Below are 25,628 nucleotides of genomic sequence, written 5' to 3' on the forward strand. Positions count from 1 at the left end.
CCTGACTTGTTAATCTTAGTAATTCTGACTGTATGAGGTGGTATCTCACTATGGTTCTGATTTATATTTTCCTGATGCTGAGTGATGTTGAGCACTTTTTTCATGTGTGTGTAGGTCATTTGGATGTCTTCTTTGTAGAAATGTCTGTTCATGTCTTCTGCACATTTCTTGATTGGGTTATTTGTTCTTTGGATGTTGAGTTTGATAAGTTCTTTATAGATTTTGGATACTAGCCCTTTATCTGATATGTCGTTTGCAGATATCTTCTCCCATTCTGTCAGTTGTCTTTTAATTTTGTTGACTATTTCCTTTGCTGTGCAAAAGCTTTTTATCTTGATGAAGTCCCAATAGTTCATTTTTGTCCTTGCTTTCCTTGCCTTTGGTGATGTCTCTAGGAAGAAGTTGCTGCAGCTGAGGTCAAAAAGTTTGCTGCCTCTGTTCTCCTCAAGGATTTTGATGGATTCCTGTCTCACATTAAGGTCTTTCATCCATTTTGAATCTATTTTTATGTGTAGTGTAAAGAAATGGTCCAGTTTCATTCTTCTATATGTGGCTGTCCAATTTTCCCAACACCATTTGTTGAAGAGGCTGTCCTTTTTTCCATTGAACGCTCTTTCCTGCTTTGTCAAAGATTAGTTGACCATACAGTTGAGGGTCTATTTCTGGGCTCTCTACTCTGTTCCATTTATCTATGTGTCTGTTTTTGTGCCAGTTTCATATTGTCTTGATGATTACAGCTTTGTAATAGAGCTTGAAGTCTGGAATTGTGATGCCACCAACTATGGTTTTCTTTTTCAACATTCCTTTGGTTATTTGAGGTCTTTTTTGGTTACATATAAATTTCAGGATTATTTGTTCTATTTCTTTGAAAAAAGTTAGTGGTATTTTGATAGGGGTTGTAGTAAATGTATAGATTGCTCTAGGTAGCGTAGACATTTTCACATTTGTTCTTCCAATCCATGAGCATGGAACATCTTTCCATTTCGTTGTATCTTCCTCAATTTCTTTCATGTGTATTCTGTAGTTTTCTGAGTACAGATGCTTTGTCTCTGGTTAGATTTATTCCCAGGTGTCTTATAGTTTTGGGTGCAATTATAAATGGGATCAACTCCTTACTTTCTCTTTCTTCTGTCTTGTTGTTGGTGTATAGAAATGCAACTGATTTCTGTGCATTGATTTTATATCCTGGCACTTTCCTGAATTCCTGTATGAGTTCTAGCAGTTTTGGAGTGGAGTCTTTTGGGTTTTCCACATAAAGTGTCATATCATCTGCAAAGAGTGAGATTTTGCCTTCTTCTTTGCCCATTAAGATGCTTTTTTATTTCTTTTTGTTGTCTGATTGCTGAGGCTAGGACTTGTAGTATGGTATTTAATAACAGTGGTGATAGTGGACAGCCCTGCCATGTTCCTGACCTTAGGGGAAAAGCTCTCAGTTCTTTCCCATTGAGAATGATATTCATTGTGGGTTTTTCATAGATGGCTTTATGTTACTGAGATATGTACCCTCTTTCCCTACACTGTGAAGAGTTTTGATCAAGAAAAGATGCTGTACTTTGTCAAGTGCTTTTTCAGCATCTATTGAGAGTATCATATGTTTTTTGTTCTTTCTTTTATTAATATACTGTATCACACTGATTGATTTGCAGATGTTGAATCAACCTTGCAGCCCAGGAATAAATCCTACATGGTCGTGGTGAATAATCCTTTTAATGTACTGTTGAGTCCTATTGGCTAGTATTTTTTGAGAATTTTTGCATCCATGTTCATCAGGTATATTGGTCTGTAATTCTTTTTGATGGGGACTTTGTCTGGTTTTGGGATCAAGGTAACGCTGGCCTCATAAAATGAGTTTGGAGGTTTTCCTTCCATTTCTATTTTTTTGGAACAGTTTCAAGGGAATAGGTATTAATTCTTTTTTAGATGTTTGGTAGAATTCCCTGAGAAGCCACCTGGCCCTGGGCTTTTGTTTGTTAGGAGATTTTTGATGACTGCTTCAATCTCCTTACTGGTTATGGGTCTGTTCAAGTTTTCTATTTCTTCCTGGTTCAGTTTTGGTGATGAAGTGATTCTTAAATTCAACTGATTTAGATACTTTCTTTACTCACTTCCTGCCCATTAAGATTTGTGTTAACTTGGTTTGAACTAAGGGCTAAATTTGGTTTAATTTGCAAAACTCACAACATTTTTGTTCAAAGTGTGTCTAATAATATTATTGAAAGAGAGGAAGCAAATTACACTCAAACTTCCTTTTGAATTTTTCAGCCATGACCTTAGAAATCATGGAGAAAACCATAACACTGAATATTACTTGTCATTATATGCTATTACATGTTATTATAGGACATTTATTATTTTATATGATGTGTGATGATTAATGAGATTTCTCTCTATAAAATTAGAAAGGAGACCTGTGTTTTTGGTGATTCCATCCTTGTGTTTGGTACTCTTTCATACCATATTTCATTTAATAAGTGCTTCCAAAATATGGAATCAAGTTAGGAATTAGAAGGCAGACTCTTGGACATTTTATTTAACCCCTAACTATTAAATCTAGGCACAGAACCATAAAAATAAAACACTTAAAAGTGAAGATGTATGTAATAAACCTATCTTTCTTTTGCATATTACATATTTCAGGAATGGATTCTAGCACTGGCCGACTTCAGGTGGCCTTGTTTGTAGTTCCACCATGTAGTGATAGAAGGACTTTCCAAGCACACTGCCATGTGCTGCTGTATGAGGAGGGTCCTGTTGACCTGATGGCTGTACTTGTGGTGGATAAATACAAGAGGATTCTCTCTGTACATAAGTTGGATGAGGCAGTCCCAGGTGTAAGAGTGCAAGTGGATGTGATTCCTTCCAGTGCACAATTGTCTCACTGCACAAAGAGAAATTGTCACCAGATGATGATAATGGTGACAGATCATGTGGCCCAGGGATTGGGTGAAGGGAGTTGAGTAGTGTGTGTAGGCTGCCTCAGCTCCATGTAGCTCCAGGGCTCTAGTGATTGAAAGCTTCTTGGGGAAGCTTGATGCTATTGTAGTGAGTAAACATCCTTAAGATCCTTTCATAGAAAAGTCTCACATTCCAGCTTATTATAGATTGAATTGTGTCATATATCACCCCTCTCCCCCAATTATATGTTGAAATCCTAAACGTTCATACCTCAGGTCTTTAAGTCTTTATCCTATCTATAAAGATAGTGTCTTACAGAAATAATCAAGTTCAAGTGAGGTCATTAGGGTAGGCTCTAATCCAATATGATGGTAAGCTTATAAAAAGGGGAAATGGGGACATAGAGATAACGTAAAGGGAAGACTATGTAAAGAGATAGAGAAGATAGCCATTGACAAGCCAAGGAAAAGGCCTGAATCAGGTCCTCACTCACAACCCTTAGAAGGAACCGATCCTGTTGACATCCTGATTTCTGACTTCTAGTCTCCAGAACTTTGAGACAATCCATTTCTATCATTTAAGCCACCTAGTTTGTGGTAATTTGTTATGGCAGTCAATACACAGCTTTTCTGACATTTTGTTTCTTCATCCCCCTTCCATCAACCCTCTTATTTCCTGGTTTACTAGCTACACAACTTCCCTTCACAAGTCATTCTAGTTTCATGCCCACTGGAAAACTTGTTCTTCTCAAGGCTTCATCTCAAATTGTTTCTGTGCTAGGGATTCACCGTTTGCTGCCTAAACATCTCTACTTCTGCAATTCAATATCCAACAAGCAGAATCCCTTTGCCTCAGCATTTTGTGCTCACATCTCTCCTTTATTTTTTTCTTAAGATTTTATTTATTTGTCACAGAGAGAGCACAAGCAAGGGTAGTAGCAGGCAGAATAGGTAGAGTGAGAAGCAGGCTCCATACTGAGCAAGAGCCCGGTGCAGGACTTGATCCCAGAACTCTGGGATCATGACCTGAGCCGAAGGCCGATGAGGAACCAACTGAGCCACCTAGGGATCCCTCACATCTCTTCTTTAAATAGTAGTTGTGGCTCAACTGAGATGACTAAATGAGAAGACTCAGGGGGTGAGGATGTAAAAGAAAATAGCAGGAAAATAAAAAACCCAAAACCTTATTTTATATTGCAATAACATCATCATGCTGCCTGTTTATAGATAGAGATTCATCAATATAGCTGCCCCAGAATGGGCCTCTGTGTTCCCTGCCCCCAGGGAACAGTGTCTCTTTAACCTCAGACAGGAAAAGTGAAACAAGAAAGTAGAAGGATTGAAAGTTAAAGAAATGACCAAGTTAGAAAGACTTGAATGTTTTTAGTACTAGCCTTTTTTGCCAGCTTCTGACAGCAGCACCATTTTAGGCAGGGAAATAATCACACTCACAGGGGGTTTCCAGTGCACCACCAAGGGGTTTCAGCCTTGTGGGTCTAGGAGTGAAGTGTTTACATGATAGAGTAGGAAAGACCACGATGAGTACCTCTTAACCTCCTCAGAGAATAGGCACAAATGGAAGCAGAATCAAGAGAACCAGGAATTGTGCTCAGTTATAAAACATTTAATACAGTGACTCAGGATGAGCACCCAATAAATGTCAGTTGATATTATTATTACCATATTTCATTAACTCTGAGCTGCACTTTAAAATTTTTTCTGAAATATTTTAAAGAAACACCAAATATCATGTTACTTCACCTAGAAATACATTTGGAATGTATCTCAAAGTTGATTTTAAAAAAAAAAAAATATTAATCACTCATGGAGATTTTCTAATTGCTTCAATTTTTCAATTTTCTCAATCATAAAAGAATTTCAGCAGACTCTCTTCACCATATCTATCTATATACTCACCATCTGGACCATATACTCAGCCTCTTACCTGTCACTATCACCAAATTCACCATGTTCGCCTCAAATCCAATGCCCCCTTTTGCTCTAGTTCTGTTTCCTCTTACCCAAAGGATATCACTCTAGAAATTCTTCATTTTTTCTCTCTTGCATCATTCCCCTTCCATTGAATCATTCCACCAGCAAACACGCATGCTGTTTGGTCTTGCAACTTAAACTTTCTTTTGGTCATACTTTTCCTTCCAATTAGGTCTCATTTCTTCTTCCCTTCGCAGCAAAACTCCTTGGAAGAGTTATAAAGCATAATTCTTTCCCCGTTAGCATTTTTTTAACAGTTTGGAAATCATAGCATCCATGAAATGAAAACTCACAATCACTGACACGAACCAACAATGATTAGCGAAGAAGAGAGAAAACTTATAGCTGCTTCTGCTGGCCTTGTCACGAGTTTGGAAAGCTCTAGTTGAACGATACTGAAAACAGGATCTAGAATCTGAGTGCATTCAAATCCTAGTTCTTCCAGTTATTAGCTGTGTGATCATGAACAGGATTTAATTTTAACTCTCTAAGTTTGAATTTGCTCAGCTATAAAATAGGAGAAGAGTATAATTACCTATGCATTAAATTTCGTATGTGAATTAAATCAGATAATACATGTTAAGTGCTTAGCAAAGTGTCCATGACATGGTAATCAATAGAGTAGCTTTCATCCTCATGATCGCATATCATCTTATGTGCACATGTAAACACATGTACAGTGATTCATGGTGGGCCATGCCAGAAAAACCATATAAAATATTTATTCACATTATATAATAGGCAGGGCAACATTTTACCCTTTACCCCATCCTCTCTTGGTGAAAATACCTGCCATTCACTTGTGATACAGTCTTAGTGTTATCAGCCTAGCAAGGGACACAAGAATATTGTAAATGGCTAACTCTTTTCATGGTCTTCAGCAATCTATTGAAAATTAAATGTAATTAGTGGGACAAAACAATGGCTTTCATCTTTTAATTACTGTTCTATTTTTTGACAGAATGTTTTAATTACTGTTTTCTTTTCTCTTCTTTTCTGTTTCTATTGATTTGTTGCCAATTTAATTGTGCCGCTAGGACCTCCCAGTTCTCAGTGGGTTGGCCTCAGGGAATTCTGTCTGCTTCATTGTTTTAAAGTAAACCAGATCCCTAAATACCTACAAAACAAAATCAGAATATGAAGCCATCTTTTTAAAATGAGGGAAAACTAGGAGGAATAAATAATAAAGCATAAGATTCAAGGTGTAGAGGGAAATTCAAAAGAGCCATAGTTACCGACTTTAGTTCTAGAAGAATGATTACTATTAATAAATGTGCTATAGACATACCTATTTAAGGCATTAATGCAGAGGGGCAATAAAATAACAGCATTTAAAAACCTTTTGTTTGGGCTCATCAGCCAAATTATCTCTTCCAATCATGTCAGATGAGTGAGTGGTATTCTGATGAGTAGAGCCTACAGGTAGGTGATCACTATGAAGTACATTAGTGAAGTCTATCCATCAATGACTTAGTATTCTCCTTGATTCTTAGTTTACTGAAAATTTCTAGTTGCCTTTAAAGTGAAAATTTAGTGAAAGAATTTTAAAATGGCAGTAAAAGATAAAGAAGACATCAAGTAATGTTTGTTTTTATGACCAGTTGGTGTAGTAAGCAAAGAAACAGGAAAGAAACAAGATCGATTGGTCTAGTGATCAAATAGGAATGGCCTGTAAACATCACCATGAATGATGACAGCATTGTCTCAGACAGACTTGGAGTGTTGGCTCTACCACCATGTAGACCTTGAGTAAATTACTTGACTTTCTGAATCTTTATTTTGCCATCTGAAAATGAGGACAATGTTAGAACCTTCCTTATAGGGTCGATGTGAAGAATTAAATGAGATAATGTATATAAAACATATAGTTAAGTGCTCAGTCCATGTTGTTAAAATAGTATCAGAAACCCAAGATTCAGTACAAAGCTTCTTTAGTGAGTACATACATAAATGCCTCCCTCCAAAGGAAGCAAAAAACAAATAGCTACAGTATTGCAGAGTGATCTGGCTGGGAGCATTAGCTGAGATTTGATGTCTCTTTGTCTCAGTGTGCTCTCTTTCTCCACCCGTAGAATAAATGGCATCCTGGAACCACTGCCATGGCTAAAAGTTGGGTTATGATTATTAAGCATAAGCATTAAGGTCCCAGGGTCATACCAATGGTTTCTGAGAAATTTAGCTTAATGAGGATCTTGAAATAATGGTATGCTACTGTGGCTTTTACCTGTTTTTCACCATTACCCAGAGTAAGACACCATGATTTGTCACATATACACATACATACACAACAACTGAAACAGAAGTTTTATAAAATAATAATTACTCTTATGAGGTATCTTTTGATACTTCTCTCCTGTCCTATTCCATTTTATTTTACTTTTTTTCAAGCATTTGGTTTCACCAAATTGGTTTTTACCCCACTAAAGGATCTCAGCACAGTTTGAAAAATGTGCCATAATGAACACTGTCCTCTATCAATTTCCTAAGGTCATTTTTGCTTTCTTCATTCACTTTTCAAAATCTTTGTCATTTTCTCTCCAGGTGAAGTAAATGTTATTACATAACAAGAGGATTGAACTGGCAATCCTGAAACTCACTGCTGTGAGTTTCTAGGCCATGTGAAAATGTTTGTTGTGGGTTGGATTTTAGGAGCATGTTGGGATAGAATAGAAGCATTGAATTGGAAAGCAGTGAGGGTTCTTGTAGAGTTGAGATCAGGCTATAACACCTTGGGTTTTGAAATATCTCGGACGCCTACTTGTGCTTCTACTTCCTGAGCATAGTCACTGACATGAAACACATTTAGATGACTGATCTGGGGCTTTTCATTTACTCCTTCAGCCCCTTTGAGTCTGGATAGCCTCTATTACTGCTCCTTGTGGTGTTCTATAAAGGTTACTTGATGAGAAGAAGGAGGGGCTGGAATCTGCTCATTATCAACAGCGCCTCATGGCCAGAGCTGTTGAGACATGCAAGGCAAGTAAGTCTGAATGATCTCCAAAGCTGAGAGGTATAATACCAATAGGGCTAGCTGGAAAGCTGGCCGCAAGGCGACAATCTCAGTGCACCTTATGTGTTGGGATGGGCAGGACCCAGACAGACATGTGGCTCTCCTAATGAGTCATCCTCAGCAGAGAAAATTATGTCATGATGCTCTGTAGCCTTTTTGTACAAGCTATCTCTTCATTTAAATTGTACGTTCCTGAAAGTAGGAATAATATGTTATTATTATTATTATTTGTATTCTTCTCTAGAGACATGCACATTGTTTACCCTCAGTCAATATGGATTGAATGAGCAATGTGTTATGGCGGCTGTATTTTCTAGATTTGCTATTTAATTTGTTTGCCCTGCAATATAAAATGCTACTACCCCCTCTCCCACCCCCACCAGAGATTGGATTGAATAAATTAGATTGAAGAAATTTTAGAGAGACATGCAGAAAAAACTGACAGCTTGCAAATGTGCACGATGAGTTGGTCATCCATGGTAATAGGGATGTCTGAAGTCTTTCTGACGACATGGCTAGAATGTGTGAAACTTGTTAGAATTCAAACAATTCATAAACCTCTGAATATCTTGGCAATTTCATTTTCAAAATTACAGAAGCAATGAGAGAAACTTGTCATGAGTTGAGCAAATTCTCTGCCAGACTTTCTTTCTTTTTCTTAATGGTACTGAAGTGACTACAATAGAAGAATGGATTAGGATGCAAGCTCCCCATTTTGTCTCAGTTGTTTTAATATTTGAATGGTTTTCCAAAAGGACCCATTGGCAAATGGTGTTGGGGGGAATTGGAACTAAACTTGCCCCTGAGCTGAAACTTGATATGCCTACTTGTAATAAAGATTCCATTTTATGATAGAGTTACCATAAATACATGAGCCACAGGGGTTCTCATGAAAGCACCAGGGAATGAAGACGTAACTGCTGGAACAGGTCTTCAGGTTTTATTTTCCTCATTTGGTTGAGTACATTTATCTCTAATGATTCTTTAAATAAAAGGGAAGTATCCCTTTCATTTAGTTTCCTTCAAGCCAGGGGAAAAAATGTCAAGCTTTGAAAAAGACCTCTAGGCTGTAGGCTTCATTAAAAGCAAAACAAAAGCAGACACCAGCTATAATTTCATAAGGACAGCAGTGGCCATACCACCCAATGAATTGGTGACCTTACCAGTCACAGAGGTACAACACACACAGCAGAGATGGATCATCTAGGGCCGATAGGTAGGTGAGAAAGAATCTTACTTAACAACACAAATGCTGTCCAGTGCCTTGTGATTCAGAAGAGCATAGAAGAAAGACAAAGTGACCATTTGAATATTGACAAACCAGAACCTGAGTTCCTTAGGAGCTTGGAGATTGCCAGGAGGTTCACTTTGGCATTTTAGGGGATAGATGAGAATATGTGTAGGAAGTATGAGGTGTAGTTAATGGAGGGGTTCCAAAAATTCATTCATCCACCAAACATAAACTGAGTACCTCCTATGGGGATTATATTCATTTTATTGATGAAGAAATGATGAAGCCCAGATGCTTTCTGGATCCTTAAATGCCTTAAGCTTGGAGCACTCTTCTTTTCCAGCTCCCTAGCCCATACCCTTCATTCTCCAGCAGGCAATAGCTGCTAAGACTGCATACCTCCCCACCCTGGACTCCAACTCATGGTTCAGTTTGTAGCTTAAATGTGACTTCCACAGAAAACCCTCCTACCTCTCCACCCCCAATTGCTGATATTGACTGAGTGTCCATTAGGTGATAGGCACAGGGAATGCAGAGGTGGGTAAATGCCAGCTCACAGCTCAAGGTCCAGTGGAGGTGACATGAAGCAGACAGACAGCAATCCAACATGGTTGCTGCTATGAAAAAAGTAAGAATAAAGTCCTAAAGAAACATAGTTCCAGTATTCTGGGTGTCACTTATTTTAGAGTAGTAACTCTTTATTTTAGAATAATTATAGTTTCCCTGGAGGGGAAAAAAAAAAAAAAGAAAGATAGCTTGTAGCATTATTGAGATATCCCTTGAATGTACTCAGTCCAAGAAGTGCTACACACCCTCTGCATGGCTAGGTGGAGATTCTGGTATCAGGAAAACTTCCTATTATGAAAAATCCTGCAGCACTGAAGAGAAGAACTTAAACAGATTAAGATATTTTGCTCTTTTTCCCACCCAATATTACATTCACATGTGAAAATTTTGCCACTGCTTTGATTTAAAACATCATGATCCATGTAAAAACAAATTTTCTCCTGCCTCTTATTGGCCAAGGAATTATTTTATTTTTATTTTTATTTTTTTACCTTTTTTTTTGTTAGCATATAATGTATTGTTTGCTGCAGGGCCAAGGAGTGATTTTTAAGCACATTCCCTGATCTACCTACCCTCCCAATCCTGCCGTCTCTCATCTGCAACCCCCATCTCAGCTGATGGTGCCTTCCTCCCTACAGTGGCTTGGAGATCGTTAGCTCCTTTTTTTTCACGCACTTCTCTCATATAATAGGAAATCTCATTCACTACACTACAGATATTCTATCCTGCATCTGATCATTTCTTACTACCTTGGTAAATGGCACCACATCTCTTACTTGGGTCATAATAGCTCCTAACTGACCTCCCTGCTTCTACCTTTCCCACTCACTCACCTTCTCCACACAGCAGAGCAAGCCTTCTAAAACCCTTGAGTGGCTTCTCATTTCACTCAGTAAAAGACAAAGAAAGGATCTGCACTGGCTTAGGACACCCCAGAAACAATGGTATACTATTGTATGTATGTATGTATGCTGACCTCAGGTCCAACTTACCTCCTTCACCCCACTCTTGTTTTCCCTCCACGGGACTTTGAACAATGTCCGGAGACATTTTTTGTTGTTACAGCTGGGGTTGGGGTGTGTGCTACTGGCATCTAGTGGGTAAAGGCCACGGTATTTGTTAACCATCCCACAGAGCACTGGACAGCCCTCACCACAAGTTCACTAGCTCGTCATGTCAATAGCACTGAGGTTGAAAAACTGGATTATCCACATGTGTAATCACCTCCTTCAGGTCTGGGCTGAAATGTCACTTTGTCAATGAGGCTCTTCCTGGTCCCCCTGTTTAAAGGTAGCTGACACACTCCCAATCTCTGTATCTTTCTTGCCATTTGCCATTTTCATAACACATCACCCACCAGCATATTGTGTGATTTATTTTAGTTTGTTGTTTATCTTCTATCTGCCCAACTAGGTTATAAACTTCACCAGCATTAGGCATATCTATGTGCCTTGTTTACTAGGCCAGAAGAGTGGCTGACAATAATAATGCATTTCGTTGTAAAAACAAATTTAATGCTCATGCCTGAAAGACTTGTAGCCAGACTCGGGCAAGGTGTGACTCTTCTATCCTCTCCGGTCATTCAATATCCTCCTTAGGGATTCTTTAAACAGAAATAATCATCTTGTCAAAGCTATGAGTTTGCATCATCTGTTGAGGGGTAATTTGAAATTCTGAGTTGGAGGGTTTTCTTCTGTAACTTATATTTGCCTTTGAAATAATTAAAAGAATATTACCGTGAAGCTCCATACTGTTTTTCTCCAGGTATAAATAAAAGATCAGCATTCAGGCAATTTCCTTTCTTTGTATTTGGTATGAGTGTCAGGCAACATTTATTTAATAACTTCATAATTTGTCAGCTTTCTTTGATGAAATGTTGCTAGAAAATGGCAGTAGAGAATATTTATTGTTTTTAGACTCCTAAATAAAGAGGATAGATTCCTTATCTCACCAATGCTATTTTGTTGCCATTAACATAGATTTTAGTGTTTTTTCCTCTTCAGTTTGAAACGTCTCCAGACATAATGAATTGGTTATTTCTTTTGAAAGTTCAATAGCTATGATTCCCAGTAGGTTTTTTTTTTTAATGGTATACATTTCAGTTTTTCCTTTTTCCTTTTTTTTTTTTTTTTTTTTTTTTTTGTAAACTCAACAGTGAGTTTGCATTTATTGGAAGATGATTTTTAGATGCCATTTGAATATCAATTTTTGGTATTTATACCAAATGGGAGTCTCTCTCTAGCCCATTCCTTCTTCAGGAGAAAATTTGTCTCTCTAGAGAGGGAAAAAAGGACTGGCTTGAAAAGGTTCAAAAAACATTGTTTATTCTCACAATATTGCAAATGCTTGCCTTCATAGCTCATAATTCCCTTCCCCCAACCTGTTTTCATTCACACTCAAGTTGTTCATTACACAAGGAATCTGGGAGTCCAGTACAAGGAAACTGCACATTTCAAGTAAATTGCAGGTTTCAAGATGATACAAATTTGTTATTCAGGCTCACACTCTGGTTCTTTTCCTTTCTTGAAAACATGTAATATTGATTTGTGGTTTAAAGGCCCTTTTGCTCTGTATGTCTTTCTTTAACCTAATGAACAAAAATAGGGGGATAGCTGTTTTCTTTGTTCTAATGGCAAAGTATGGTTGCAACACAGGGGAGGGAAACTGGCAAACAGCTTTTTACTTTTAAGGACGACTTACAAAATAAATCTTCAGGCAAATGCTTTGGGAGACATCTGAACAAATCCCCTGTGATCTTTAGCTGGTCTGTCAAGCTATTTTTTCCTCCCCCCCCCCCACTTTTAAACATGGGTAGCTTTACTGCTTTTCTGTAAAAAAAACAGAGCCGATTTTGGAGGGGGGCGTCAGTAATTACATCTGATTTCCATTATGATTTCTCTTTTCTGTGCTAAACAAGAAACTGACACCAAGACAAAAATCTCTTCTTACTTTCCTAAGATTTGAATGCATCTAAATGAATGGTTAATAACTTTGTAGAGCTCCTCAAATGTTCCAGAAGATAAATGTGGACCATTTAAATCTTATGATCTGTCTTGATTTCTTGACCATTATCCTCTTCCATTTATGAAGTAAGTTTCCTCAAGCAGGATTGGTAAGAACACAAATATTGGAATGATTTTAAAAATTGCAGTATCTTGAAATCAAAAGGTCTGGGAAGGAAATCCCAGACTTCGTAGGACTGACTTTATTTGCAGAAAAAATATAGGTAGAATCTGACATGGATGATGAGGAAGTGAATCAGTAGAAAGTACACTGTAGACATATCAATGCCTTCCTTGAACTGATAATAGCCAGTATTTTTGTAGGTTGTCTCTTAGAGGACAAACTGTTCATTTGGTATATGCACTAAATAGTTTTACATCTTTTATACAACAGTGAAATAAATGTATTTTTAATACATTTGTGATCTAGTACCCCATATATGTGCACTTAGAATAGTTCTAGAGTTCCTGCATGTTTAGTTTTTCTGCAATAAACTGCAAATTATATCATGAAGATTATCACTTCACAATAGCAGAATGACATGAAACATTAAATCATCATGGGAGAAAGACTCCAGCATAAATTTCCAATCAGACAGTGGCAGTTGTATAATTAAGAGTTACCACCAGGCTAAGATTCTCTGAAGAAAGATCTCGCTAGGCCTAAAAGACAAGAATCAAGTGGAAAGCACTCAGCTATTTGTCATAACCAGTGACCTTAACGGAAAAAACGTGACTGTAGATTTGTTTCCCCAAATGGTGTGCTGTCTTAGTGATTCAGAAGGGGGAAGTACAAGTTTTAAAAATGGCTTATGCTCAGGAACAGAACTCAGGTCTCTTTTCTGTTCCTGTAGTGATATATGCCCCAAAAATAAGAGTTGGTTCTCAGTCTGATCTGTCCACAGATGCATGGTTTCTTTCTTTAACCAGCTGTAGCTAATTGCATGAGGGCCGCCTCTTGTGCTGAACATGAAAAGGAAACCTGTAATTTATTGCAACAGACCGTACCATTTCTGCTGTACGACTGCCTTTTCTGTCACGTCAATGAGTGGATTTCTCATGGTACATTGGCAGCTCAGAACTGGAAAACAGCATTAGCTGGGAAGAGAGAGAGAAGAGAGAGAAAAGGGTTTCAGAATCCCTTCATGTATTTTACACAGAGCTCAATAAAAGAATAAACTGGAAACAGAATTTCCCTTTGCAATCTGCCAGGGGCAGTTGTGGGGGGTGGGGGTGGCTATTGTTTACACACAGCTCTTTAAATGCACTCCACTGACTTACCAAGATACAAGTACAGGGCGCCTGGGTGGCTCAGTGGGTTAAGCCGCTGCCTTCGGCTCAGGTCATGATCTCAGGGTCCTGGGATCGAGTCCCACATCGGGCTCTCTGCTCAGCAGGGGCCTGCTTCCCTCTCTCTCTCTCTGCCTGCCTCTCCATCTACTTGTGATTTCTCTCTGTCAAATAAATAAATAAAATCTTTAAAAAAAAAAAAAAAAAAAAAAAAAAAAAAAAAAAAAAAGATACAAGTACAGTGTTCCATGTGACATTCAGCATAGGAGTGGTTTCTGTTGAGCAATCATCCCCAAATACCCAAAGAAATGGTCAAGGAGATGGCTCGCTATAAATAGAGTAGGGTCCCCTACTTGCCCCCATGCTCCCCAAAGGCCTTCATGGTTTCAAGGGGCTCATGAGTTCAGTGAGGTATAAAATAGGCATGAAGTAACTGGGCCAGAGTGTTATAAACCAGATCTGCCCTTCAAGGTGTTTACTAGAAATTTAGCTCCTAATGAACTAGACTCCGCCCTGCCTTAAGGCCCACTTGTAAATGCTTGTCAAAGTGGTGCCCTTCTTTCGTTGAGTGGAAATCCAAATTAAAAGACTTGCTATTTTGCAGCAATGGAAAGAAACAAGTTGAGAAAGTGCCATGTATGTTTTCCAGTTGACTCATGACCCCCTCAATAGTCCTTTTGTGTGAGGGTGGTAAGTTTTCCCTTGACGCTCTGACAAGGGTGAAGAAGGGAGCCCCGGGATGCTAATTCTCAGAGAGCTGGGTAGAAACTGCACAAGGATCTCCAAATGGAGCTGTTCTCATTATGTTGGGTGCACGTGGTACCTGGAGCCACACAGCTGGATGATTTACACGTACCCCCTCCCCAATCTAATAGTTTGGGAAAGATTCTAATTAACCATAGAATTCCTAAGGAAGCCCAATCATCTGCCCATCTGCTATGATTGGCCTTCCTGATGCTCCCTGAGGTCATTTCCAATCCAATCCATCAATTCGAGCTAATATGCGTCTTTGTACAATTTGAATCATTGAAAAATACCCAGGTTTGCTTGTGTGACTTCAAGAAACAAATCCTGTTATAGTTTTTGTTCTTGTACATTGTTAGACAATGATTTCACTGAGGAAATTAGTCAACATATCCATCAAAGTGTAATTAAGAAATAACTAAACAGCACATTAAGATGTGTTAAAGAGAAAAATGCCAATTGAACCATGCATAAATCTACAAACAAATATATATGTGTATATACCTGTGTGTGTGTGTGTGTGTACACACATACACATAACCTTACAATCCAGGAGTCATTGATATCTAATCAGATTAATATTTGCTAACTGGAAAAATATTATACTATTGTATTCATCCCAATCACATGATGTCTATTTTTCATCCTTTGTGGAAATAAGGAGCATAAGGGACTTTTCAAAAACCTCAAAAAGTGAATATTAACCAGTTTTCCAACCACAACCCTCACAAATAAGCTTCTCTTTTTGGTTTCTTATACTAGTTTTCCATAGGGAAGTTGTTTCTCCCCTTCCACAGGAAAAAAAAGGGATCCATAATGCAAAATCACACAACCATCCCTGTCTATGACAATATATAATTTACAGTTATATAAAGTCTAGAACTGTTATAATAGTACTAAATTATCTTTATTTTCAAACTATTTTCCCAAGACACTCAGTGTTTTTGCATTAGGAAACTTAGAGAATACACTACACTACATATTCTTAAAATACACCTTACAAGTAGTTTTTTCCTTTCTTTAAATTTTTTTATTTTTGTTTTTAAAATTTAATTCTAATCTAGTTAACATACAGTATTATATTGGTTTCAGGTATATGATATAGTGATTCAAAAATTCTATATATTACTCAGCGCTTGTCATGGTAACTGCACTCTTAATCCCCTCCACCGATTTCACTGATCCCACCGCCACCTCCCCTTTGGTAACCATCTGTTTGTTCTCTATAGCCTTATAAGTAGTTTTTAAACATATCAGCTATAAATGGGTTCCCTAAGAACTTTAATTCCCAGAGAAGGTCCATTTTATTACCTCTCAGATAAAAATACATAAAATAGTCATTTTTTACCAACCCTATGAAAATTAGCACTACACACTTCACTTCAAATATATTCTCAGAAGAGATTTTCGGGGATTGAATTTAACTCAAGTCTTTATTGAACTAAATTGTACTTAATTCAAGAATGTATCTAAGTGAGTACAAATGGAACTTGTTAGTTTTTAGGGTTCTTGGTGACACTCCACATTATTGTATTTTTAGCACTGGGGTTCTTGATATGGTTGTTTAGTCCAGAACTTCTTAGGCAGATAGATCCATTAATATCCATTTATCCTCAAGGCTGAAAGAAGAAGAAATTACACCTAAACATGAAAAAGTTACCATTGTATTTGGCAGTCTGGGTTGGTTCCCTAAAATGCCTGAGAGCATGGAATGAAGTGTTAAGCTCTGAGGTGCAAGGTTTAGTTGTCATGGGTCAGCAGCAGCTGTAATCAAGGAAAGGCTTCATGGAAGAAATAAATGGGTTTCTTTGTGATCAAATAGGGTATTGGAGCCCCTATCATCACCTGGAGGTCAAAAGACCTTTGGGTCATGATGGTTTTCCTAAGAGGTAATTTATACATGTCACATCAACTGTAGCTTTGTGAAAACTTGTCAAAGGACTATGGCTTTATAAAATCAGCAGAGAGGAAAGTAAAAAGAAGCAGGAGAAGAAAGGAGACATTTGTTGCACTCTTCTATGGCAGACACTGGGCTGGGAGTTTTGCTTATTTGTATTAGAGCCTTAATAGTCACAATGATCCAGTAAGTCAGTTTATTATCCTCATTCTACAGATGAAGGCACCAAGATTCAGGGTGTTTAATGATCTTACTTGTGTTCACACAGTTAATAATTGTTAGAGCCAAGGTGGGTCTCAGGAGGTCTTCTGTGTTCCTAAATGGGTCTCGTTCCAAATCACACACTCTTTTCTCTACAGTGTATGGCTCTTAGCAAGGTCAACTCTGTGGACCCTTCTTAAAGAATGGTATGGCTTGCAGTGGACAAGAGTTGTTAAGTGCATAATAAATGGAACTTAATTTCTTCAGCTCATCACAACTTTGATTCATGAAATCGACCTTAGACTAAAATCCTTCTCTAGACTCTCTGTTTTGATTTTAGGTTTGGGAAGTGCGGTGTATTTCCTAAAACAAACAACAACCCAAAAAACTTTCTAATATGCACTAAGCAGGAGATAATGAGAGTGTATATAAAGAGAAGGCAATTCAATTATAGAAAAGTATAAGGAGAGCATCCTGCAGAGAGAGGTGACCTGGCATCCAAGCTCAGCCTGGCCACTCTATCTTCAAGTGACATAAATCATACATCTGGACTAAGGCTCAGTCTTCTTACCCTTTCTAACACTAACCATCTCTCCTGGCTCTTTTTCTACACCCAGATGGTACAGAAATCTTCAGACAGGCTCCATCTGCCTACCTACCCATGAAGAACTGTCATAGAATAGCTAAAAAGTAGTTTTGTTTATAATCTCAGAATCTTGTTGTTGACTTTGATCAAAATTCTGATTTTAATGTAAATATTTCAATTGCAGATTTTGGTTTAAATTGTAATGTCCACCAATTTTTCTGCCTTCTAGTTTATGGGACAGAAGTAAATGCTCTGTAAACTTTCATCTGACCGTGGGTGAGAAGTTTACCCCTGAAAGTTCCATAGTAGCTTCAGTTGATGATGTCAAGCAGTTGTATTGGGACACTATATTGATACCATGCAAATCTGGAAACCAGCCAGCCAGTGATCCCATTGGGCTGACATTTAAAGATGAGGTATTCTATCCTATGTGAAAAGAAAACATCAGGCAAATTTATAGGTTGAATTGACTATATTAGGCTAAGTGAGGTATAAATGTTCAAAGTTCTCCTTGAATTATTATTTTTGGGGTCATTCTGGGGTGATGCTCAGGCACAGCATAGGTGAAACATACACATTTTAAGTTAGACTTAAATACCTTGCACCTGCAAGTGAATCAACCTGGATAGATAAGAATCAGTGGCTACTGATGGTCACAGGTGGTGAAATGTACCATGAAGTTGGCGCTCTCAGCCACCAGGCAGCCCTGCCCACATCAAAGTCGTGAGCACACTTTGATTTCATAGTCCCTTTCATTGCCCTTTTATGTTACTGCGACAGAGGTTTCTGTGGTTAAAATCAGATAGTATATCTGCCACTCACCCATTCAAGATAAGGTGCCCAGAACTTTAAGGAAGTAAGAACATTAGAGAACCAGGGAGTTGGTTCGGATTTTCAATGGTCCATCCCAGTGACTTTCACCAAGACATTGCATGAAAAGATTTTTCAGAACTATATGGATTTGGGGTTTGAATAAGTCATAATCATCTTTCAAAGAAACAAAATGTTTTTTTCTTGAGCATGACCACTGTGTCTCTTTGTTTCTTCCCTCTTCCCTCCCACACCCTTTGCAATGCCATATTTTCCTTTGTGCTGTTGTGACAGACACCTGTGGCATGCTGGTTGAGTGTTTTCATGTGGTGCAGGAAACTCCCTGATTCCAAGCTGACCCTTTCTTGTAATTTTGACCCCTTTATGAAATATGCTGTTCTTGCCAGAGCCAAAACAAAGCAACACATGGCAACAAGGACCTTAGGCACTGGCTCAGAGTAAATGAAACGCACTGGTGACTGATTCAGCCTCTGTATTTTGTCCAACACATTCCCTATTTCTTAGGATACAAATTCAACCCTATGGCTAGACCCACCAGTTCCCCAGAGAGGGAGGCAAAGATCTTAGCTTTGGTGGCAAGTTTTTGCCACATTCCTTGTGGTGGGAAAAAAAGAAAAAGAACAATACTTCATTTTAATTTAAGAGTAAATCCAGAAAAGAAATCTTCTAACCATTCAGAAAGTTCCACAGCTTCATCCAGTGATCTCATACTTTTTGGATCTTTCATTTTGTTATATGATATGAAAGTTCCTAGATTTCTATCATGATGAAAACAAAAAGCTCACTTTTTCCAAGAAGTGTATTTATAGTATAATATGATATTGAACATTTATGGTAAGTTTTAAGGACTTCAAAATTATTCTAGAATTTTGAGGAATAAGATTTATTCTGCTCATCTTTTCACCAGGAAAGAAGAAAATTAGAAGAAGCATCTAATATCCAAGATTATTGTACCATTTCAAAAGTTCTCATCTGAAGATAGCAAATATATTTAGGGCCAATTCTCTGTCTTTGCTGCATACCCACCTAGACAACACATGTCATTCTCATATGGCTACGGGCAGACCACTAGCTGAACACTGTCTAGACCATCCAGAAAGTTTGTGGGCTATTCATGCCATTCTGAATTAGACTTTGATATTTTAGAATCATTGGAATATGAACTGAGGCAACTGGTCTGCGAAGGATATCTTTAAGGTCAGTTACACAGACTGTGGGTACTTATTCAGGTCAAAGACTAGAATGTGTTGGAGGATGGGAGTGTGTGTCTGTGTGTGTGTGCGTGTGGTGGCTGGTAGTGGTGGAGTTTATAAAAATGGAAATCCCAAGTTAAATGCATGTCAGATGAATGGATAAAGCAGATGTGGTTCATATATATATATGGAATATTACTCAGCCATCAGGAAGGATGAATACCTTCCATTTGTACCAATATGGTTGGAACTGGAGGGGATTAAGTTAAGAGAAAGACAATTATCATATGGTTTCACTCATATGTGGAACATAAGGACTAGTGCACAGGACCACACGGGAAGGGAGGGAAAACTGGATGGGAAGAGATCAGAGAGGAAGACAAACCATGAGAGACTCTGGAGTGTGAGAACCAAACTGAGGGTTACAGAAGGGAGGTGGGTGGAGGGAGTGATGGGGTTACTGGGTGTTGGGTATTAAGAGGACACGTGATATGATGAGAACTGGGTGTTATACACAACGAACGAATCACAGAACACTGCATCAGAAACTAATGATGTATTATATGCTGGCTAATTGAACATAATAAAAATAAAATAAGTCACAAAAAATGTATATGCGTGAACATGTGCATATGTACAAACAGACACACACACACACACACACTCCTAGCCACCCCTGACTCCTTTAGCATCTGACCATTGCAGAATAAGGTATTTGATACCCTGTACTAACCAAGGTAAAGGCAAGATTTTTCAAAAGGTTTGAAGGAAACAGGAAAAATGGAACCACATCATGTAAAGATACAGTTACAGAATTATGATGTTTGATCATTAATAAAAAGTGTTTTCAAGTAATTATAAAAGTCAAACTCTCATACAGCATGTTAACTTCTCATCACATCTGACCCCAAACTGACTCTCTTCCAAATAAGGGCTACACTGGAATGAGGACACCCCGTGTACCAAGCCTCTTTGCACCAAATTAAGCCTCATTCTTTCTGTGGTGACAATATAGTAGGTCATTAATTCTCAAATGAGTGTCTGTGATCCTTTGGTAGGATGCTAGTAAGATCACACTGAGAGACTTACTAAATTGTCCAGATCTCTCTTTATTGGAGAAATGAATTGTATTGACCATTTTTAATAATCTATAGTGCTGTACTCTACTATGCAAAAATTCTCATCATTTTATGTATTGTCTTATTTTTACTATTATAAATCAGAAGAAGGAAACTTGTTTGTATGACTACTTTTAGAAGGGTTCTTTGAAGAGACTTCCAAGGAATCTTAGTAATATTTAAAAACTTTTTAAGAAGTGAGATTGATTGATTTTTGGCATAAGCTTCCTTGTAATAAGAACAGTCTCGGAGACCAAGTTATTGGCCATTTTCTGACTTTGAAACCAATGCTCAGCTTCCTCCATCTTTTAAACTTCTGTTTTAGAGACTTTTCCTTGGTACCTGACATTTTAAAATGCTTGAATTTTTGCCTTTTCAGCATTCTACCCTTGTGTGCTTCCACTAAAAGAGTCTGGAGAAGTCTAGAAAGTTCAATTAAATTATGACTTTATTCAAAGACAACTAAAATTAACCCTAAATTTAAAAAAATTAAAAAAAAAATAAAGTATTTCCTTGTGTCAGGAAACATTCTTCTCCCATCTGGTCTTTCCCATCAATATTTCTAGCTACCTGGTGCACTTTGTTACATATCATTTGTCACCAGACATATTTTTATTTATTTGTTTATTGTATATCCCTCCTACTCACCTCACCAGAATGTAATCTCTGTGAAAACAAGAACAGTGTTTTACTCTTGTTCTGTTATAATGGTACCTGACACATACTGGATATTCCATAAGTCCTTGTTGAATACTTGAACAATTAAACAAAAGTAAGGAGAAATATAAGAATCTATTTTCCTTCCCCAAAAGAGAAGTGAAGAATAACAGCTTGGTGGCAAGTTTGTTGTCAGAGTATTAATTTTGTCTTTCCAATAATTTTAAGAATGTTTTATACTATGTAGCTATATAAGAATAAACTTGATTTTTTAGCAAACTAACAAAACTTAAATCTGCCTTGGTATGCCTGGGTGGCTCAGTTGGTTAAGCATCTGCCTTTTGCCTCAGGTCATGATCATAAGATCCTGGGATCGAGTCCTACATTGGGCTCCCTGCTCAGTAGAGAGCCTGCTTCTCCCTCTGCCTGCTACTTGCCCTGATTGTGCATGATTGTTCTCTTTCTCTCTGACAAATCAATAAATAAAATCTTTTAAAAAATAATAAATTTTAAAAAAAAACTTCTATACCCGAATAACTATTATCCTTCATGGTAGTGCTCTTGAGAAAATATGTATCTATTCAAGTAAAGCTCACAATATTTTGGGAATATCTCTGTGAGATCACTTTCATGGCTATTTGTCACCTGTATAAGCAAATTGACACCACCGATTTTTTAAAAATTATTTTTCAATTAATTTTGAGTAGCCAACACACTTGCATGGTTAGATTATAAATATTTGAGAGTATTTCAGACATATTTCTTTATCAGTTTCTAATTCAATCCCATAATATTCAGAGAACATAAAATGCATCATTTAATTTAAATTTAGTTAGATTTGTTTTACGGTCTAGAATATGATTTATCTTAACTATTCTGATTTCCCTTTTAAAATAATGTGTATTCTGCTGTTGGTGGGTAGAGTGTTCTACAAATGTCCATCAGGTCAATTTGTTGATAGTGTTGATTAAATCTCCTATATTATGATTGATTTTCTGCAAGTTTGTACTGTTGTTGAGAGAAGGGTCAGGTCTGGCTGTAATTGTAGATTTCTTTGTTTCTTAGGCAGTCCTATCAGTTTTTGCTTCATATATTTCAAACCATTTTAGGTGCAGAAACATTTAGAATATGTTATGTGACAAACCCCCAATACAAAGGTATTTTACTTTAAACAGCTATTTTTCAAAGAGATTTAAATAATGAAGAAGTCTTTAATGTTTAGCCACACGAATACCACTTCTAATACTCACCATTCTTTTGGGGAGATTTAGACTTCTGTCTTTAATCTTTTCCTTCTGCCTGAATGACTTTCTCGTAACATTTCTTGTTTTACATGTCTGCCAGTTATTAATTCTTTCTGCTCTTGGATGTCTGAAATGTCTTTTTTGTACTTTTGGTTTTGAAAAAACTTCTGGGTTTAGAATTCTACATTGCCTTTTTTTGTTTGTTTTTTTTAAATTCTGTCTATAGTGGTATTGCTCTGCTATCTTCTGGCTTGCATTGTTTCTTACCATAAGACTGCTTATCAAAAAAGACTGCTTTTAAAATTTTCTCTTTATCACTGGTTTTAAACCATTTGATTAGGATATACTTTACAGTTTTATTTGTTTCTTACATGTCAGGTTTCTTTGATCTATAGGTTTATCATTTCATCAAATTTTGAAAATTTCAATCATTTTTTATTTAAGTTCATTTTTTAACCCTCCTGCTTATTTCCATTTGGGATCTCTATTGTATGTATATTTGAACGAGGCCCTGTTACTTTTTCTCTCTGTTTCATTTTGAATAATTTCTATTGTTATATCTTCAAGTTCACTAATCTTTCTTCAGTGTCTAATCTGTTATTAATTCCATCCAGTATATATTTCATTTCAGAAGTATATTATCCATTTCTTGAATTTTATTTGGTCTCTTCTGTATCTTCCATATTTCTACTTAACATTCTCAAAGTTTCCTCTAGCTTCTTGAACAAAGTGGATAATTTATAATAACTATTTTAATCTCTTATTCTACCAACTTTGTTACCTATATAATTTCTGGTTCTGTTTCCGTAGGTTTACTATTCTCATCATGAATCATATTTTCCTGCTTTTCTGTATGCCTTGCAATTACTGATTGGGTGTTAGACATTATGCAATTAATTTTGTTATAGGCTTGATATTTTTATATGCATATAAATATTCCTGAGCTTTCTTCTGGGACACAGTTACCTGGAAACATTGTGAATATTTTGGGGATTTTGCTTTTAAGTTTTGTTAGGTGAGACCAGAGCACCATTTATCTTGAGGCTAATTTTTCTCTAATATTAAGGCAATAGTCTTCTCAGTAGTCTTCTGATGTCCCTTGAATTTTGAGGCTTTTCATTTTGAATAATGGGAACAGAAACTATTCTTGGCCTTGTGTGAGTCTGAAGGAATGTTCCCTCCAATATTCTTGAGAGATTTTTTTCTCCAGCCTTAAATAATTCTCTCACATACAAGTTCTAAATATTACCCAGATGAAGACTTAAGAGGAGCCCTCTGTAGATATCCAGAGTATTCTACATTTCTGTCTCTCTCTAGACATCTTCTTTCCAAACACAGCAACAGATTAAAAAAAATACAAAATTAAAACAAAAATTGCATGATTAGATTGTGACTGCTTCTCTGCTACACACTCCTGTCCTCATTCCCTGGAAATATCCACCTAAACCTTCATCTCCACAAGTCAGTATTTTTTTGTCCTCACTTTCTGTTTTATGTGAGTGGCTTCTTTCAAAACAGTAATGTCTCTATTTTGATTGTAAGACTTTTTGATTCCTGCAAGAAAATTTGCATTTCCCTCCCTTTTCCTAATTTCTTGAAAAAGTATTTTGGGGTTGGGACTCAGAAAAACATAAACTTTCTAAAAAATACCAGAATGAAATTCTAACATTATCTTACAGTTTCTCTTGCAATTACACTTGACCACATGACTAAGTATATGAGTAGAAGGAAATCGTGTAACTTTATTTTGAAATTAAAAAAACAAAAAACACTTGCTTGTGCCTTCCTTTATTTCCCTTCCTAGGATTGCAGGACTAATGAGCCAGCATAGATAATACTGGAAAGGACATCAATACTAAAAATGTTCAGGACATAAGTAGACAGAACTTGAGTCCCTAGATGACCGTATGGAATCAAAATTTTCCTGCAATCCTGAAGTGTTCATTTCCAGACAGTTTTACAAGAAAGAGAAAATTCTACCTTTTTTAATCCACTGTATTGGTGATTTTCTTTGATGTACCAGCTTAGACTCTAACTTATATAATAGGTATATTAAGCCCATTTGTAGTTACCATTATGATGGACAAATTTGACCTTAGTTCTGGCATAAGATTTTATGATTTTTATTTTTTAAATAAAAAATTAATTATGTAGTTTACTTATCTACTTTCACATGTATGTACAGTTTTTTTGGGAAGGTTTGCTTTTTTCTTTTCCACTGATGACCTTTATTATAATTTCCCTCTTTTAATTTTCTTCTCATAATTTTTGGTATTATTTCTATCTTGTCAAAACATTTAGTTCTATTTTTTGTCAGTCACGTATACTAAATGTTAGTGTCTTGTCCAACTGTCATAGTTTTCCTGGTCATCCTTTTGTTGGTTACAGTTTATTTCTATTAGTATCCTCAGAAAGGGCTGATAGGGAATATAGTCCTTGAGTTCTTGCCAGTTGAAAACTGTTTGTCTTCATCCTTTATACTTCCTGGTTGTGAGATTGTAGAACTAAGTTTTCTTTCCTTCCATATTTGTAAATGGTATGAATCTGTAATCTCCCACATAGAATTTGATACAGGGAATTCATCCCATTTTTGCCCTGAAATATCATTATAATTTAGATCATACATTCTCAGAGGTTGAAGTATATTCTGCTGATTTACAAAATGAAAGTGAGAAAGGATAGGTAGATTGTATTTTGATTTTTGATATATGTGCCATGGGTTTTATCTTTAATTATATGAGGATAGAACACTGCCTCAGGGAGAATGACAAATACAGATAATAAGAGTGGAATCTATACATAGTTCATGTGGACATATCTTTAAAGATAAAAGAAGAAAATATTTATAATGCTATTAAACTAACCAAGGATGTAATTTAAAACCTTCATAGCTTTATTGCTCAAGTGACTTTGTTTCTTCTTAGAGCAGTGACCCAAGAGGGAGGTATTGTAGACAGAGATTAAACCCTTTACCCTGTTTCCTTAGTTTTACAGAGTATGGAATTGGTGGACTGCATGTATCACTTCAAGCTGCCTGCAAGTTATTCAAGGTAAACTAATTAAATGATTCTACATCGGAAATATTTGACATTGACACATATACAATTACCCATGGATAATTCAGGGTGTTTATAATTAACAGCCTTTGCTAAGCAATGAGGCTGAGAGGGC

The 25,628-nt window shown here is 36.9% G+C and overlaps 1 long non-coding RNA gene across 1 annotated transcript in view; it reads left to right on the forward strand.

The window, feature by feature from the left end:
* LOC131833559 (uncharacterized) overlaps nt 1-25,628 on the forward strand; it is a 103,574-nt gene that overhangs the window by 23,406 nt on the left and 54,540 nt on the right. The window contains exon 2 of the long non-coding RNA XR_009354528.1: nt 25,444-25,507. This is a non-coding gene — a long non-coding RNA (uncharacterized LOC131833559). The remainder of the gene's footprint in view (nt 1-25,443; nt 25,508-25,628) is intronic.

Source organism: Mustela lutreola, chromosome 6, assembly GCF_030435805.1.
Source record: "Mustela lutreola isolate mMusLut2 chromosome 6, mMusLut2.pri, whole genome shotgun sequence".
Lineage (NCBI taxonomy): Eukaryota > Metazoa > Chordata > Mammalia > Carnivora > Mustelidae > Mustela > Mustela lutreola.